We start from the raw sequence: 16615 nt of genomic DNA, 5'->3' as shown, positions 1-16615 counted from the left end.
TAAAAAACCAATTCAAGTTGTAGATGGAGAAAGGAGTTACTAGGAAGTTTTGGAGCCCCCTACTCAGGAAGGCTTTGGGAGGAATTTAGTGCCCCTCCCAGCCTTCCAGAGGTGAGAAGAAAAGTCAGCTTTCATTGATGACATTTCAGATGGTTGTAAGAAGGAGGGTGGGAGAGAGGAGGTAGGTGGTTCTGTTAAGCTGAAGCCAAGCAGAGCTGCTGATGAAGAATGCCACGCGTATGCCTAAGAGATGAAATCACCTTTTGGAAGACTGGTAACTTACATGGCTCATGAGAAGGATGATGTTCTAAAGAAAGTCCCTCAAAGTATTGGCCAAGGTGCAATTGGGTAGTCCACAGACCTTGATGTTGCATCCCTGAAATCCATTGTAAGTTAGGTGAATGGATCCAAAGAAAGCTATATAGCTATTTCCAGAAACTTGCATCGGTAAGCATGACTTCGGAACAAGTCGACCGGAAAGATAGACAATATCTTCAAATGTTATACGATTAACCAGCTAAGGAAATGAAAAAGGAGACCTAATATTTGAATTGAGGAGAAGGAAAAACAGGAAATGATGACAGCCCTTTTGGAAGGTGGGTCAGATAGTCTGAGTTCAGGGTTATAGTGTGAAAATCTAGGCTAACTCAAAACTGGATTCATTAATAGAGGGGAAAGACTAATCAATTCAACTTTGAAGATTATTTAGTTGGTGGTTCTAATTGGTGTGTGTCATAATGAGAGTTTTTTCACATTCCTACTTACCTGATGATTTTGTTACGAGGATTCATCATAAATTGTGAAGCAGTTGTAAGAACTTTGGATTTAATATCAGTCTAGGTCCAGATAACAGTAAGTGGTCTACCACTACAAGAACATTTAACCTCACTGAATGTTGCTTTCCTCATCCATGATAGATGACCTTTAAGGTCATTTTTCTGCTCTGTCATTCAATGACCTAATGATAAATCATTTTCTGAAATCTATAAGTTAAGAAAATGTCTGACAGATTCTCATTTGTGCGTTGTAGTGTGATCTCTGCATAATAAGTTCATGAAGTGTTTCATAAGCTCTTAAGCTAGAAATAGTAGGAGATTGGGCAATTGGTTAGAAAGATTAGAGGGGGCATTTGTGCCAGTACAGAGTTCAGGAGAATTACTTACTGTTTGGCAACTTCATTTTTTATGCCAGGGCTTCTTAAACTTTTTCTACTTGTGACCCCTTTTTACCAGAGAAATTTTTACACTGCCCTGAGTAGGTACTTAAGTATACAGATCAAATACTGATAATAAACCATAAAGATTTAAAACAATTCTTTGGTACATATATAATTTTACCATTTATTAAAGGTGAAAACAAATTTGCATATCAATGAGATGGAGATGCTAATTTTTACAGTTAAATCCTGGCAGAATACTGAAGCTAAATTTTTCCACAATCCCCATATTCAGTTATGTGACTACATATAGTGTTGCGCCCCACAGTTTAAGAAGCTTTGGTCTATACCAACTTGTGGGTCACAGTTCAGAGCTGAGAGAAATGCTTTTGGTTATGGGATCAGAAACCCTAAGGAGCAGTATCATTTTTTCCCTTCAGGATAACAAGTTTCTGGCATATTTATAACTTTTAATTACTACCCAATCTATTTTTAAAAATTGTTGACAGTTGTAGCAGTGGGGAATGGTTGGGGAACAGGAGAAGCACTACAACAAGCTCTTTAGCCTTCCCTTACCCCCCACCCCCCAAAAAAAATTTTTTTTTAAATAATGTTTAAGTTGAATTCTAGAGCAGCAGAGCCAAGAAAAGATTATGGTGAGACAAAAGGTTGGAAGAAGAGCAAAGGAGTAGGGGCCCTTCCTGGGTAAAATCAGAACAAACTAGGAGAGCAGTGATTACACTGATCACCCTGGAAGCATGAAAAGCTTCCAAAATTTGAAAAATACATCTGAAAGTAGTGGTGCAAAAAAAAACAAAACAAAAACCCTGATGCTTGGAGTGCCTCCATTCCATTTCCAATCCTGGGAAGAGAGCCCAACTTTTAAAAAGTTGCAAAGTCTAAAAAAATAGGCTTAAAAAAAGTGATAGGGAATCTGATCATAAAAAGCTGTCATGGAGACAGGGAAGATCAAGACATAAACTCAGAAGGAGACAATGATGTCAAAAATAGCTACACCTTAAAGATAAATGTGAATTGAATACGTGTCCAATAAGAATTCCTGAAAAAGCTAAAAATTACCTCAAAATTAAGAGGTAATGGGGGCAGCTACATGGTGCAATGGATGGAGCACTAGCCCTGAAGTCAGAAGGACCTGAGTTCAAATTTGGCCTGAGACACTTAACACTTCCCAGCTGTATATAAGCAATCCCAACTGCCTCTTGGGGGGGGGGGAAGTAAATGAATGAATAAGAGGCAAAACAAAAATTGGGGAAAGAAATGAGTGATGCAAGAAAATTATGAAAAGAGAACAACTTGGAACATAAAAATATTAGAGGTACATAAAATACACACACACACAAAACCTCTTAAAAATAGAATTGGCTACATGGTAAGACAGGTACAAAACTTCTTTAGAGCAGAATTGATCAAAAGAAAACACTGATAAAATTTCTTAAAGAATAAAATTGGACCAATGGAAGTTAATGACTCCACGAGACATCAAGAAACAATCAAGTAGAAGTTGAATAAAGAAGACAGAAGGAAATGTGAAAAAAACTCAAATATATTTTTAAAAGAGATAAGAATGATTGGACACCCGAAAGCCATGATCAGATAGAGTCTAGACATGTTTTTTATAGAATTATATAAAGAATTATAAAGGAAAACAGCCCTGATATAAAAAATTGAAAGAATCTATTGATCAATCATCTTCTGAAAGATTCCAAAATAAAAGGAATAACATCCAAATTTCAAAGTTTTTAGGTCAAAGAGTAAATCTTTCAAGCACCCTAGAAAGAAATCATTCAAATATTGTGGAGTCACAGGATTACAGATTTAGCAGCTACCATGTTAAAAAAAGCAGAGGACTTGGAATATTATAATCTGGAAATAAAAGGAGCTAGAATTACAACCACAACTTACCCAGCAAAAATGAATATATAATCTTTTGGGGAAGAGGTGGAAGGGATATTTAATAAAACAGGGAATTGCAAGAATTCCTGTGAAAAGATCCAGAGCTTAAATAGACTTAGACTGTGACTTTCAAATATAATATTCAAGAGAAACAAAAAGGTAAACATGAGAAAGAAAAATTATAATGTGCTCAATAAGATTATACTTATGCATTCCTATATGGGAAGATGATTCATGTAACTCCTAAGAACTTTATCATTATTAGGGCAGTAAGAAGAGGACATGGGAGTGGGTCAGTAATGTTAGGATGGTCTTTAAAAAATATGTTGATGAGAAAAAAGGATGCGCTGAGAGAAGGGGGAAGGGAGAGGAAGAATGAGGAAAATTGTTTCAGAAGAGACATGCAAGCAAGAGCTTTTACAATGGAAGGAGGAAATGATGGCGTTTGGATAGATAGCACTTAAAGTTCACTTGCATCTGAATTGGTTCAAAAAGGAAGACCACACATACACACACACACATGTACACACACACACACGTACACACATATGTATATATACACCCATAAACATACACACACACATTCACTTGGGTATAGAAATCTTTCTGATCCAACAAGGAGGTAAAGGAGGAAGAGCATAAAAGAAGGGGCTGGGGATATGATAAAAGGGAAGGCAGATAAATAGAAGTAATCATCAGAAGCAAAATAGACTTGAGGAGAGATGGTAAAAAGAGAAAAGGATAAATAGAAGAAAATAAGATGGAAGGAAATTGAATGTGAATGAAATTAGTTCACCCATTAAAAAAAGGATTAGAAATCAGAATCCAACAATATGTTGTTTTCAAGAAAAATGCTTGATACACAATTGCAGGAATAAAATAAAGAGCTAGCGCAGATTCTATTATGGTTCCACTGAAGTAAAAAGGTTAGCAATCATCTCAGACTAAGCAAAAGCAAAACTAGATCCAATTAGATAAAACAGAAAAACTACATTTTGCTAAAAAGGTACTATAGACAATACAGTAATATCAGCACTAAACTTAGCATAACATTCAGATTCTTAGAGAACGCATTAAATAAATTACAAGAGAAAATAGACAATAAAACTTGTAGTGGTAGACTTTTAACTTTCCCCTTTCAGAGCTAGATAAATTTAACCATCAAATAAACGAGAAAGGAAGTTAAGGAGATAAAGAATTTTAGGAAAGTTAGATACAGTAGACCTCTGGAGAAAATTGAATGAGAATTGTACCTTTTTCTCACCTGCATGGGTCATCTTTGCAAAAACTGACCATTAGAACATAAAAAACACATGCAGAAATAGTAAATGCACTCTTAAGACTATGATATATTAAAATTTATATTTAATAAAGGCTTATGGAAGCAAATATTAAAAATCAATTTGAAATTAAATGATCCAATTTTAAAGAATAAGTGTGCCCAGCAGTGTTAGTACTGGGCTTATATCCCAAACAGATCTTAAAGAAGGGAAAGGGACCTGTATATACAAGAATGTTTGTGGCAGCCCTCTTTGTGGTGGCTAGAAACTGGAAACTAAGTGGATGCCCATCAATTGGAGAATGGCTGAATAAATTGTGGTATATGAATGTTATGGAATATTATTGTTCTGTAAGAAACGAGCAGCAGGATGATTTCAGAAAGGCCTGGAGAGACTTACATGAACTGATGCTGAGTGAAATGAGCAGGACCAAGGGATCATTTTATATACCTCAACAACAATACTGTATGATGATCAATTCTGATGGATGTGGCCCTCTTCAACAATGAGATGAATCAAATCAGTTCCAATAGAGCAGTAAGAACTGAACCAGCTACACCCAGTGAAAGAACTCTGAAAGACGACTATGAACCACTACATAGAATTCCCAATCCCTCTATTTTTGTCCTCCTGCATTTTTTATTTCCTTCACAGGCTAATTGTACACTATTTCAAAATCCAATTCTTTTTGTACAGCAAAACAACTGTTTGGACATGTATACATATATTGTATTTAATTTATACTTTAACATATTGAACATGTATTGGTCAACCTGCCATCTTGGTGGGGGGGGGGAGGGGAAAAATTAGAACAAAAGGTTTGGCAATTGTCAATGCTGTAAAATTACCCATGCATAATCTGGTAAATAAAAACTATAAAAAAAAAGAATAAGTGTATCAAAGGACAAATCATAGAAATAATTTTATTAAAGATAAGAACAATGAGAAAATATACCTAAATTTGTGGGATGCAGCTATAGCAGTACCTAGGAGAAAGTTTATATCTTTAAACATGTGCATTAATAAAAAAGAGAAAGAGCAAATCAATGAATTGGGCATTTAAGTAAAAGAAGAAGAAAAAATTAAAAGCCCCTAATTAAATACCAAAATGGATATCCTGAAAATCAAAGGAGGCATTAGTGAAATTTAAAGTGAAATAAAACAAAACAAAACAAAATTGAACTAATAAAACTAGAAATTTGTTTTGTAAAACAACACAACAGCAATACAATATACAAACCATTGTGAATTAAGTCTAATTTAAATGAATAAATAAATATTTACAAAAGGTATAAATTGCCCAAGTTAACAGAAGAAAAAAAGTAGAATACTTAAAATTACTCTTGGAAAAAGAAATTGAACAAGCCATAAACTAAGTCCTTAAGAAAAATCTCCAGGACAGACAGATTTACAAGTAAATACCACCAAACATTTAAAGAACAATTAATTCCAATATTTGATGTTATCTGGGAAAATAATAGCAAAACAGGCACCCTACCAAATTTTCTTTTATGATACAAATATAGGACTGATACCTAAACCAGAGGGGGAAACAAAAAACCCAGAGAAATAAAACTACAGCATGATTTTCCTAATGAATATTGATGTAAAAAATTTAAATAATATACTAGTAAAGAGATTAGATTTTACCAAAAATGACAAGCTAGTCAATATTAGGAAAACTATTAGCATAATTAGCCAGATGAATATCCAAAATCATATGATTATCTTAATGGATGCAGAAAGTTTTTCACAACATATATACCCATTCACATTACACACACAAACATACACAGAGTATAGAAATAAATTTATCTTTATCGATAATGCTGAGAAACTAGAAATCTTTCCAACAAGAAAGGAAAAAAGGGAATAGCAAAGATGTCTATTATCACCTTTTTTATTCAATATTGTATTTGGAATATTAATTATGATAAACAAACAAAAAAGAAATTGAAGGAATAAAATTAAGCAATGAGGAAGCAAAACTATCAGTCTTTGCAAGTGATAGTGAAGCAGGTTGTGGTTCCTTTAAGAAATTGTATTTCCTTCTGATCTGTGATCCCTTTCAGATTCTCAGCCCTTCTTGGGCAGTGTATCCTCCCCAGGTCTTTCCAGGATGTCAGGACCTTTGATTCAATTAGAAATCCTTGTCAAAAAGCACCCCTCTGAAGAGTTCTTAATTTCAATAGGAGATCTGGGCTGATAAGAATCTAAGCCCAGGAACCGGGGCTGTCCCAGCCCCCTACCTGGTGTGACCTGCTCAAGCTGTCCCAGTCCCCACCAAGACACCCATTAGAATAGCTTCCCTCCACTAAGGTTTTCTCAGAAGAACCTAGATAGTTCACTCAGCTGCCAGAACCTTCTGCCCACTGAGAAAGCATTCTCAGTGCAAAACTCTATTTTTCCACTAGATCTGCCTCTATAGAAGTTAGTTTCTTGGTAAACTGATTTATATCCAACAATAAACTTTCATTTTGCAACTAATAATTCAGGAATGAGTGAATTCTTTCACTCCTAAAACCTGTGGCTGATTTAAAGGGGATTCTTAATAACTCTCTTACGGCCACTAACCTCTAAACTACCAGGAATTGAGACCACTCAAACTGCATCAATATGATAGTATACTTAGAGAATACTCAAGAATCAATTAAAAAACTAATTGAAACAATTAACAATTTTAGCAAAGTTGCAAGATAGGGAAAAAACCCATATGAATCATCAGCATTTTTATATATTACCATTAAAACCCAGCAAAAGAGAGAAGAAAAATTCTATTTAAAATGGTTGCTGATGATAAAAATTAAATCAGTTTTGAAATATCACCTCACATCTATCATATTGGCTAATATGAGAAAAATATTCTGAGGGGAGTGTGGAAAAATAGGGACATTAATGCACTGTTGGTTGAGTTGTGAATTGGTCCAACCATTCTGGAGAACGATTTGGACTTATGCCTAAAGGATTATGAAACCCTGTATACCTTTTCACCCAGAAATACCATTACTAGGTCTATATCCCAAAGAGTTATTAGAAAAGAGAAAGGGACCTATTATTTGAACAAAAATATTTATAGCAACATTATGAACTGTCCATCTTGGACAATATAGCTCATAGTTTCATTGAATTAAAAAGCCCCTCTGTGCCACGGCAAGGCAATAATCTTGAAGGAGGTAGATCTGGCAGATTACATCTGGTGGATAGAATGACTAAAAAATCATGGACAAAGGTTTACATTACTGTACAGAAGACAACAATAAAAATATTTAAAAGAAAAAGAAGCAAGAAGCAAAATAGCTGTTTGATTAAGCTTTACAGATTTAGTTGAGGAAAGAAGGAAAGGGAAAAGGAAAAGAAAAGGGAAAAGATATACCCAACTGAATGAAGAATTACTGGGAATAATGAGAGAGAAGATTTTCTTAAATAATTAATGCAAAGTTAAAGACGAAAATAATAGAAGAGGAAAGACAGATCTTTTCAAGAAAAACAGCAATATCAAGGGCATGGAAAAATGAGCATGATAAAAGACAAAATGGTAGGGTCTAAACAGAAGCAGAAGAGGTTAAGAGGTGGCAAGAATATACAAAAGAACAATGCAAGAAAGATTTTAACATCATGGATAATCAAAGAACTGTGATAATGTGGTTACTTATCTAGAACCAGATATCTTGGAGAAAAAAGTCAAAAGGGACTTAGGAAGCAGTGCTAATAATAAGATTACTGAAGGTGATAGAATTCTTGCTGAGCTATTTAAAATCCTAAAAGATAATACAGTTGAAGTCAATGTGCCAGCAAATTTGAAAAATTCAGCAGTGGCCACTGAACTGCAAAAGATCAATTTACTCCTCAATCCTAAGGAAGCACAATGATATGCCAGCAAGGTTATGTTTAAAATTCCACAAGCTAGATATCAGCAATATAGGAACTATGAATTACTAGAAGAGCAAGCTGGTTTTTGAAGAGGTAGAGAAATTAGAGACCAAATTGACAACATATGTTGCATTATGGGAAAAATCAAGATAATTCCTGAAATGAAAAATCAACTTCTGCTCCATTTACATCACTAAACCTTTTGTGTGGCTCACAACAAAATATAGCAAATCCTCAAGGAGATAAGAGCACCAGATCATCTTATTTTTCTCTTGAAGAATCAATGTGTGGTCCAATAAATAAAAGAATTGAACATGGAACCACTAATTGGTTTAAGAATGGGAAAAGATTATAACAAAATTGTATATTGTCGCCTTATTTAATATATATGCAGAGTGCCTTTTGTGAAATACCAGATAGAATGAGTCAAAAGCTGAAATTAAGGTTTCTGAGAGAAATAAACAATCTCAGATATGCAGATGATACCAATATGATGGCTGAAAAATAAAGAATTAAGAAGTCTCTGTGGATAGTGAAAGAAAAGAGCACAAAAGATGGTTTAAACAAAGTTTAACATTAAAAAAACTAAGATCTTGGCAAGTGGTCCCATCATTTCTTGGCAAATAGTGGGAGAAAAAATGGAAGCTGTGTTAGATTTTTTTATTCTTGGACTCAAAAATCATCACAGATAGTGACTACAGCCAAAAATTAAAAAGATGTGTGCTCCTTAGAAGTAAATGTATGGCAAATTTGGATAACATACTAAAAAACAGAGACATCACCTCGTCAACAAAGATCTAGATAGTCACAGCTATGGTTTTTCCAGTAGCAATGTACGATTGTAGAGTGGAAAGATGAATAGGGAAAGCTGTGAGATAAGTTGAATACCACAGAATCGATGCTTTTGAATTGCAGAAAAGACTTTTTGAGAGTTTTGAGAGGAAAAGCAAGGAATCAAATAAGTCAATACTTAAAGAATTATTTTGGGCTATTCATTGAAAGTTCAAATACTGAAGCTGAAATTTAAATTCGTTGGTCATATAATGATAAGGTGGAATCACTGAAAAGGCCCTGATGTTGGAAAAGATTGAAGGCAAAAGAAGAGGACAGAAAAGTATGAGGTGGATATATATAGTGCTTTGGAAAAAAATGAATATAAACTTAGACTGAGAGACAGTGAAAGATAGAAGGGCCTGGCATGGTCTATGGAATCATGAAGATTAAGTAATTGAACAACATTTATAGCAGCTCTTTTTGTGGAGGCAAAGAATTGGGAATTAAAGGGATGCATATCAATTAAGAAATGGTTGAACATGTTTAACCTATCTATATCAGATTGTTTGCTGTCCTGGGGAGAAGGGAGGAAGAAAAAAGGGAGAAAAATTTGGAACCCAAGGTTTTGCAAAAGTGAATGTTGAAAACTATCTTTGCACATATTTGGAAAAATAAAATACTACCTAAAATGAAAAAATAGCTGAATAAGTTGTGGTATATGATAGTGATGGAATATGATCATAGTATAAGTAATAACAAGCAAGAAGGATGGCTTCAGAAAAAAACCTGAGAAAACTTATAAGAACTAATGCAAAGTAAAGTGAGCAGAACCAGGAGAACACCATACACAGTAACAGCAATATTGTTAATAATGCTCAATTATGAAATACTTAACTACTTGGATCAAAACAATGATCCAAGATGTTTCCAAATCATGATGAAAAATCCTATATGCCTCCAGGGAGAGAACTGAACTTTGAATGCAGACTTAAGAACACTTTGTTCATTTTCTCTTTCTTTCTTTCTTTCTTTCTTTCTTTCTTTCTTTCTTTCTTTCTTTCTTTCTTTCTTTCTTTCTTTCTTTCTTTCTTTCTTTCTTTCTTTCTTTCTTTCTTTCTTTCTTTCTTTCTTTCTTTCTTTCTTTCTTTCTTTCTTTCTTTCTTTCTTTCTTTCTTTCTTTCTTTCTTTCTTTCTTTCTTTCTTTCTTTCTTTTCTTTTTTTTGTAATCTGGCCTGATATGGACATATATTTTGCATGACTTCAAATGTGTAATGGGTATCATAGGGGCATTATATTGCTTTTTTTTCTTAGTAGATGTGGGAGGGATGAGGAGAGAGATAATATGGAACTCAAATTTTTAAATATGAATGCTAAGTATAAATAAAAAGGAAAAAAAGTTGCAGCAATTGATAAGTGGAATGTGCTGTCTTAGGAAAGAGTGGATTCTTCCTCTTTAAGGATCATTGAGCCAAAATCATGATCATTTGGGAGGCATGTTGTAGGGGGCATTGTTTCTCCAGACATGGAGGCAATAGATAGTACCTGAGATCCCTTCCAACTCTGAAATCTTGTAATTATCCAGTCTCCTCACCACTGCTACGAGAGAGGGAGAGAGAGAGAGAGAGAGAGAGAGAGAGAGAGAGAGAGAGAGAGAGAGAGAGAGAGAGAGGGAGGGAGGGAGGGAGGGAGGGAGGGAGGGAGGGAGGGAGGGAGGGAGGGAGGGAGGGAGGGAGGGAGACACACAGAGAGGAGAGAGAGAGAGAGAGAGAGAGAGAGAGAGAGAGAGAGAGAGAGAGAGAGAGCGCAAATAGATAGCCAGCTATATCCGTGGTTAATAACACACTTTTGATATAAGCTTTATGAGTGTGCCAGGTATTATTTTATTTGTGAGTATTTAGGGCAGACTTAAGCACACTTTGTTAATTCTTCCTCCCTTCCTCCCTTCCTCCCTTCCTCCCTTCCTCCCTCCCTCCCTCCCTCATTCCTTCCTTCCTTCCTTCCTTCCTTCCTTCCTTCCTTCCTTCCTTCCTTCCTTCCTTCCTTCCTTCCTTCCTTCCTTCCTTCCTTCCTTCCTTCCTTCCTTCCTTCCTTCCTTCCTTCCTTCCTTCCTTCCTTCCTTCCTCTCTCTTTCTTTCTCTCTTTCTTTCTTTCTCTCTCTTTCTTTCTCTCTTTTTTTCCTTTCTTTCTTTCTTCCTTTCTTTCTTTCTTTCTTTCTTTCTTTCTTTCTTTCTTTCTTTCTTTCTTTCTTTCTTTCTTTCTTTCTTTCTTTCTTTCTTTCTTTCTTTCTTTCTTTCTTTCTTTCTTTCTTTCTTTCTTTCTTTCTTTCCTTCTTTCTTTCCTTCTTTCCTTTCTTTCTTTCTTTCTTTCTTTCTTTCTTTCTTCTTTCTTTCTTTCTTTCTTTCCTTCTTTCTTTCTTTCTTTTCTTTCTTTCTTTTCTTTCTTTCTTTCTTCTTTCTTTCTTTCTTTCTTTCTTTCTTTCTTTCTTTCTTTCTTTCTTTCTTTCTTTCTTTCTTTCTTTCTTTCTTTCTTTCTTCCTTTCTTCCTTCCTTCCTTCCTTCCTTCCTTCCTTCCTTCCTTCCTTCCTTCCTTCCTTCCTTCCTTCCTTCCTTCCTTCCTTCCTTCCTTCCTTCCTTCCTTTCTTTCTTTCTTTCTTTCTTTCTTTCTTTCTTTCTTTCTTTCTTTCTTTCTTTCTTTCTTTCTTTCTTTCTTTCTTTCTTTCTTTCTTTCTTTCTTTCTTTCTTTCCTTCCTTCCTTCCTTCCTTCCTTCCTTCCTTCCTTCCTTCCTTCCTTCCTTCCTTCCTTCCTTCCTTTTTTTCTTTCTTTTTCCTTCCTTCCTTCCAGTACCAGGCCCAGCATCAGGAAGATTCATTTGCCTGAGTTCAAGTCTGGCCTCAGACACTTACTAGCTGTGTAATCCTGGGTAAATCATTTAATCCTGTTTGCCTCAGTTTCCTCATCTGTAAAATAACTTGGAAATGGCTAACTGCTCCAATATCTTTGCCAAGAAAACCCCAAATGGGGTCATAAAGAGTTGGACATGACTGAAACAACTATAAACAACAATAACAAAAGAATAATTTTATTGAGAAATAGTAAAATAGAAGCAACTGGTAAAGAACTTGCCAGAACTTGTGTCTAGCCCTCAAAACCCCCAAACCACATACACATTATGAAATGTCAGTACAACAGATGAACAACTTTTTAACTGCTGAATCTAAATTTTTCTAAATTTTTTCTAAAATCTCATTCTATTCAACCTCTTTAAAGATTTTAATACTTACCCATCATCCTCTTCACCACACAATCAAACTTGGGTGCATACACATATACTTTTCTCAGTCTTCCGTCTGTCTGAGCTTGCTTTTTTGCTTTCTTTTACTACATCATTACCTGTCTAGCATATATGAATGTTTCCCCAAGTTCTGTCCTGGGTCTTCTCTTCCCTTTTTCTTGGTGTTAGAAGGTCTTGTAGATTTAAGTAGTGCCTCCATAAAGATGACAAAGTCTTGGGCAAGAAGCTGAAGACCTCAGGAGCACCTGTGGAATTTTTATTATTCCTGACTTTTTGAAAGCAAGGGAGGCAGAGTTGGAAAATGGGAAAGCTAGTTAAGATGGTGCTGGAGGATAGGATTTAACTTATACCAACAGTTGCTTAAATAAGCCAAGTATAAACACGATAGACACATTCCATTCTTGGCTAGGAGTTTCAATAAGTTGCTGGTAAGATGTGCTTGCCCGGAGCATTACAAATCTAATTTAAGATTTTAAAGTGAAAAGGAAGGTAGGTATAGAGAAAACCACTTAAGTATAACCATCAAATTAGATTCTATAGAGAAGAGCTACTGTATAGAAAAAAATGGTACTTGAGACACCCAGAAGTATACAGAAGATAAAATACAAGAAAGGAGCAAATCATAAAATCCCTGGGTTTAGATGTCTCTCAAAAAATACACAAGGAACATGGAAGAAATTTTCTTTCAAAGGAGGAAAATTTGACCTTAAAAGTGTCACTAAGAAGGGGCAGGAAACTTATCAATCACTATGCTAACTTGGAAGGACATATTTTATAAAATAGACAGGGCAGGGGGAGAGAGTGAGTGTAAAAAGAGGTGGAACACCATATATTAGTGAGGTATGCTTTTTTCAAGAAATTCAGTAACCAGTAAGGAGAGCAAACACAATAGCCTTGTATATTGTCTAAGCAGATTAAAATATAATTGAGAAATAAATTTATAAAATAAGAAAAATACAATAAAACATAAGATAACATTAATATTTGGTTTTCTAAGTAAGTATCTAGCCAGCAGGGATCCTTACATATGGTTTAGTGGTTCCCCATGGTGCCCCAGGACCTCTCTCTGTATTTGAGCTTGACACTATTGATGTAAAGCATTTGTGTGAAAATTAAGAGAAGCAGAAATGAGATTTTTTTTATCAGAACATACAGACTACCTAGATGAAAAGAAAAAAGGAGAGTCTATTTAGGAAATAGATCATAAGCCTGGCACAGAATAATTAATTATCTGAGCATCTGTTAGAGTAAACTTCTGTAAGCAGAACAGCTAATACTGTCTTCATTTGCCTTAATGATGACTTTGCCAATCAAAAGGCAGAGAAACAACCAGGGAAATTCTATTTTGAATCTGATTCTTGCCAATTCTAGTGCCTGCGGCAAAAATGTTGGGGAAAGAAATTTCCTTTGTTTAAAAGGATTGCATGTTTTTTAACCTTCATCAGATTTCTTGCAATCTTGGGGAGAAGAGACAAAGGAGGGAAGGAGAAAAATTTGGAACATAAAGTCTTACAAAAATGAATATTGAAAACTATCTTTACATATATTTGGGAAAAAATAAAATATTACTAAGAAAAGAGACCCCAAACCATTTTAGCATCTTCTGGTTCTGCTCATTTCATTTAGCATCAGTTCATGTAGATCTCTCCAGGCCTCTCTAAAATCATTCTGCTTTAAGATCTCTTTGGGATATAAGCCCAGTAGTAACACTGCTGGATCAAAGGAAAGGTACAGTTTGATAACCTTTTGAGTATAGTTCCAAATTGCTCTCCAGAATGGCTTTATCTGTTCACACCAACAATGTATCAGTGTCCCAGTTTTCCCACATCCTTTTCGTCATTATCTTTATTTATCATCTTAGCCGATCTGAGAAGTGTGTAGTGATATCTCATAGTTGTCTTAATTTGCATTTCTCTGATCAATAGTGATTTAGAGCATCTTTCATATGACTACAAATGGTTTCAATCTCTTCATCTGAAAATTTTCTATTCATATCCTTTGATCATTTATCAATTGGAGAATGGCTTGAATTCTTATAAACTTGAGTCAATTCTCTATATATTTTAGAACCCTTAAATGTAAAAATGTTTTCCCAATTTATTGCTTCCCTTTTTGATCTTGTCTGAATTAATTTTGTTTGTACAAAAACTTTAATATAATCAAAATTATCTCTTTGGTGTTCAATTATGAGTTCCAGTTCTTCTTTGGACACAAATTTCTTCCTTCCCCACAGACATGATCAATATTTTTAAGCATCTAAAGAGCTATTCTATGAAAGACAGATTGGATATTTTATTATTGGCCCCAGAAGGCCAATGTTACAATGGGTGAAAGTTTCAAGGAGGTAAATTTCATAAAAAAAACTTGTCAAGATGTATAATGGAAAGACTTAGATTTGAAATGAGAGGATTTGGGTTCAAATCTTGCTTCTTTCATTTATTTTCCAGATGATCTTTGACTAGTCACTTAAAGTCTCCAAATTTGACTTTCTTCATCTGTAAAATGAAAGATTTCAGCTTGATGTCCCATCCAGACCTAAGAGCCACTTAGAGGAGGAATGGGCCACTTTAAATAACAAATAGCATGATTCCTGTCATTTGAGACCTTTACATACAGGTAGAAAACAGAGCAGGGATATTGGAGGGGTTTTTTTTTCCTCCAGGCTAAGTGGACCCTTCTCACTGTGATATTTTGTAATTCTGTGATTCCCAGATAGCAGTTCCTAATCTTTCACTTGAACTCATTGTATTTCTAGATTTGTAAAATGCTTTGTATGTTATCTCATTTTATCTTCACAAAAGTTTTTTGAGATAAATGCTACTTTGATTACATTTTACATCAGGAAACTGAAGCTGGTAGAGATTAAGTGATTTGACCAGGATCATCCAACATGGAGATGTCTGATAAAGGAATTTGAATTTGTGTCTTCCTGACTCCAAGTCTAGCAGTTCTACTTAGCTGCTTTCATTTCTACCTTTCTCTGTGTTCTCTGTCTCTTTCTGTCTCTCTCTCTATCTCTCTGTCTCTCTGTCTCTCTCTCTGTCTCCCTTTGTTTCTTTCTGTCTCTCTCTATCTCTGTGTCTGATGGTCTTTCTCATAATATTTGGAGGAAATCACAGATGTCAATCAGGTAGGACCCACTATAAATTTGTCATCCAATTTCACCTGAGCTCTGATTGCCATATAGCAACCAACACTTTTATTCATTCCTTGATAGACAATCATACTATCTATAGCAGCTATTTCAAATCTTCTCTCCAGTTCCTCTACTGCTTGTTAGAAGATAATGTCTCCTACTTTATTAATCTCTGTGAACTCTCCCCCTACTGCACACTTTAAAATCCTTTGTATAATCTCCCTTCCTTTTTTCTTTCAACTTCAGACTGTAACAACGAGGTGGACTGCTTCACCAAAGCCAAGAACTCTGCATTTACTCTTGATTTCCTCCCCTTCTGCCTCTTCCAAGAATTGGTCCCTTTCATCAAATCATACTTCTTGTTTTCTGACTATAATCTCTCCTTATCTGCTGACTCCTTCTCTAATGTCTACAAACTTACCTAAGTTTTCCAGATCTTTAGAAAACTTTCATTTTACCCTGTTATCCTTCTGAGATATTCTTCTATCATTATGGGGTACAATGGATAGAGCATGGAGCCTAGAATTAGAAACACTTGAGTTTCAATTAAAATTCAGACACATTAGCCATGTGATCTGTATAAGTCATTTAACCTCTGTCTGCTTCAGTTTCCTTAGTTGTAAAAAAGGTATAATAATAGAAACTATCTCCCAGGGTTATTGTGAGGATCAAATAAAATAATATTTGTAAAGTAATTTGTAAAGTAATTGTGTCTGGCACACAGCATGCATTTAATAAATGCTTATTACTTACTATCAGAGCCTAACTAGAAAGAATCAACTGTACTCATTGCCTCCACTTTCTTACCTTTCACTCCTACTCAACTCCAATCTGGATCTCAGTTTTGACTCATGATTAGACTGAAGCTTCTTTCTTCAAGGTTACCACCCAGTTTCCTTTGCAGAACATTTTCAGAGCTTGTTCGTGTCCTCTCCTTCCTCAGTTTAGCTTGTATTTCCTTATCTCTTTACATTTGGTATCCTTCAGGGGGAATATAAGGGCATGTTTTTTTGTTTTCTGACTTCACATCCCCAATGCCTAATGAGATGTCTTGCCCATAACAGATGCTTAATCACTGTTGGTTGAATTGAGACTTGGAAGTGATCTTACATTCTTGGGAGCTGTGCCAATGGAGCCCAAGTTTTGGCAATTCTGTCATGCTGAAAAGGCTTTGAGGATTGTCCCAGGGACGA

This window comes from Sminthopsis crassicaudata, chromosome 2 (assembly GCF_048593235.1).
Source record: "Sminthopsis crassicaudata isolate SCR6 chromosome 2, ASM4859323v1, whole genome shotgun sequence".
NCBI lineage: Eukaryota > Metazoa > Chordata > Mammalia > Dasyuromorphia > Dasyuridae > Sminthopsis > Sminthopsis crassicaudata.
The sequence above is the reverse complement of the archived record's forward strand: the minus strand, read 5'-3'. Positions refer to the sequence as shown.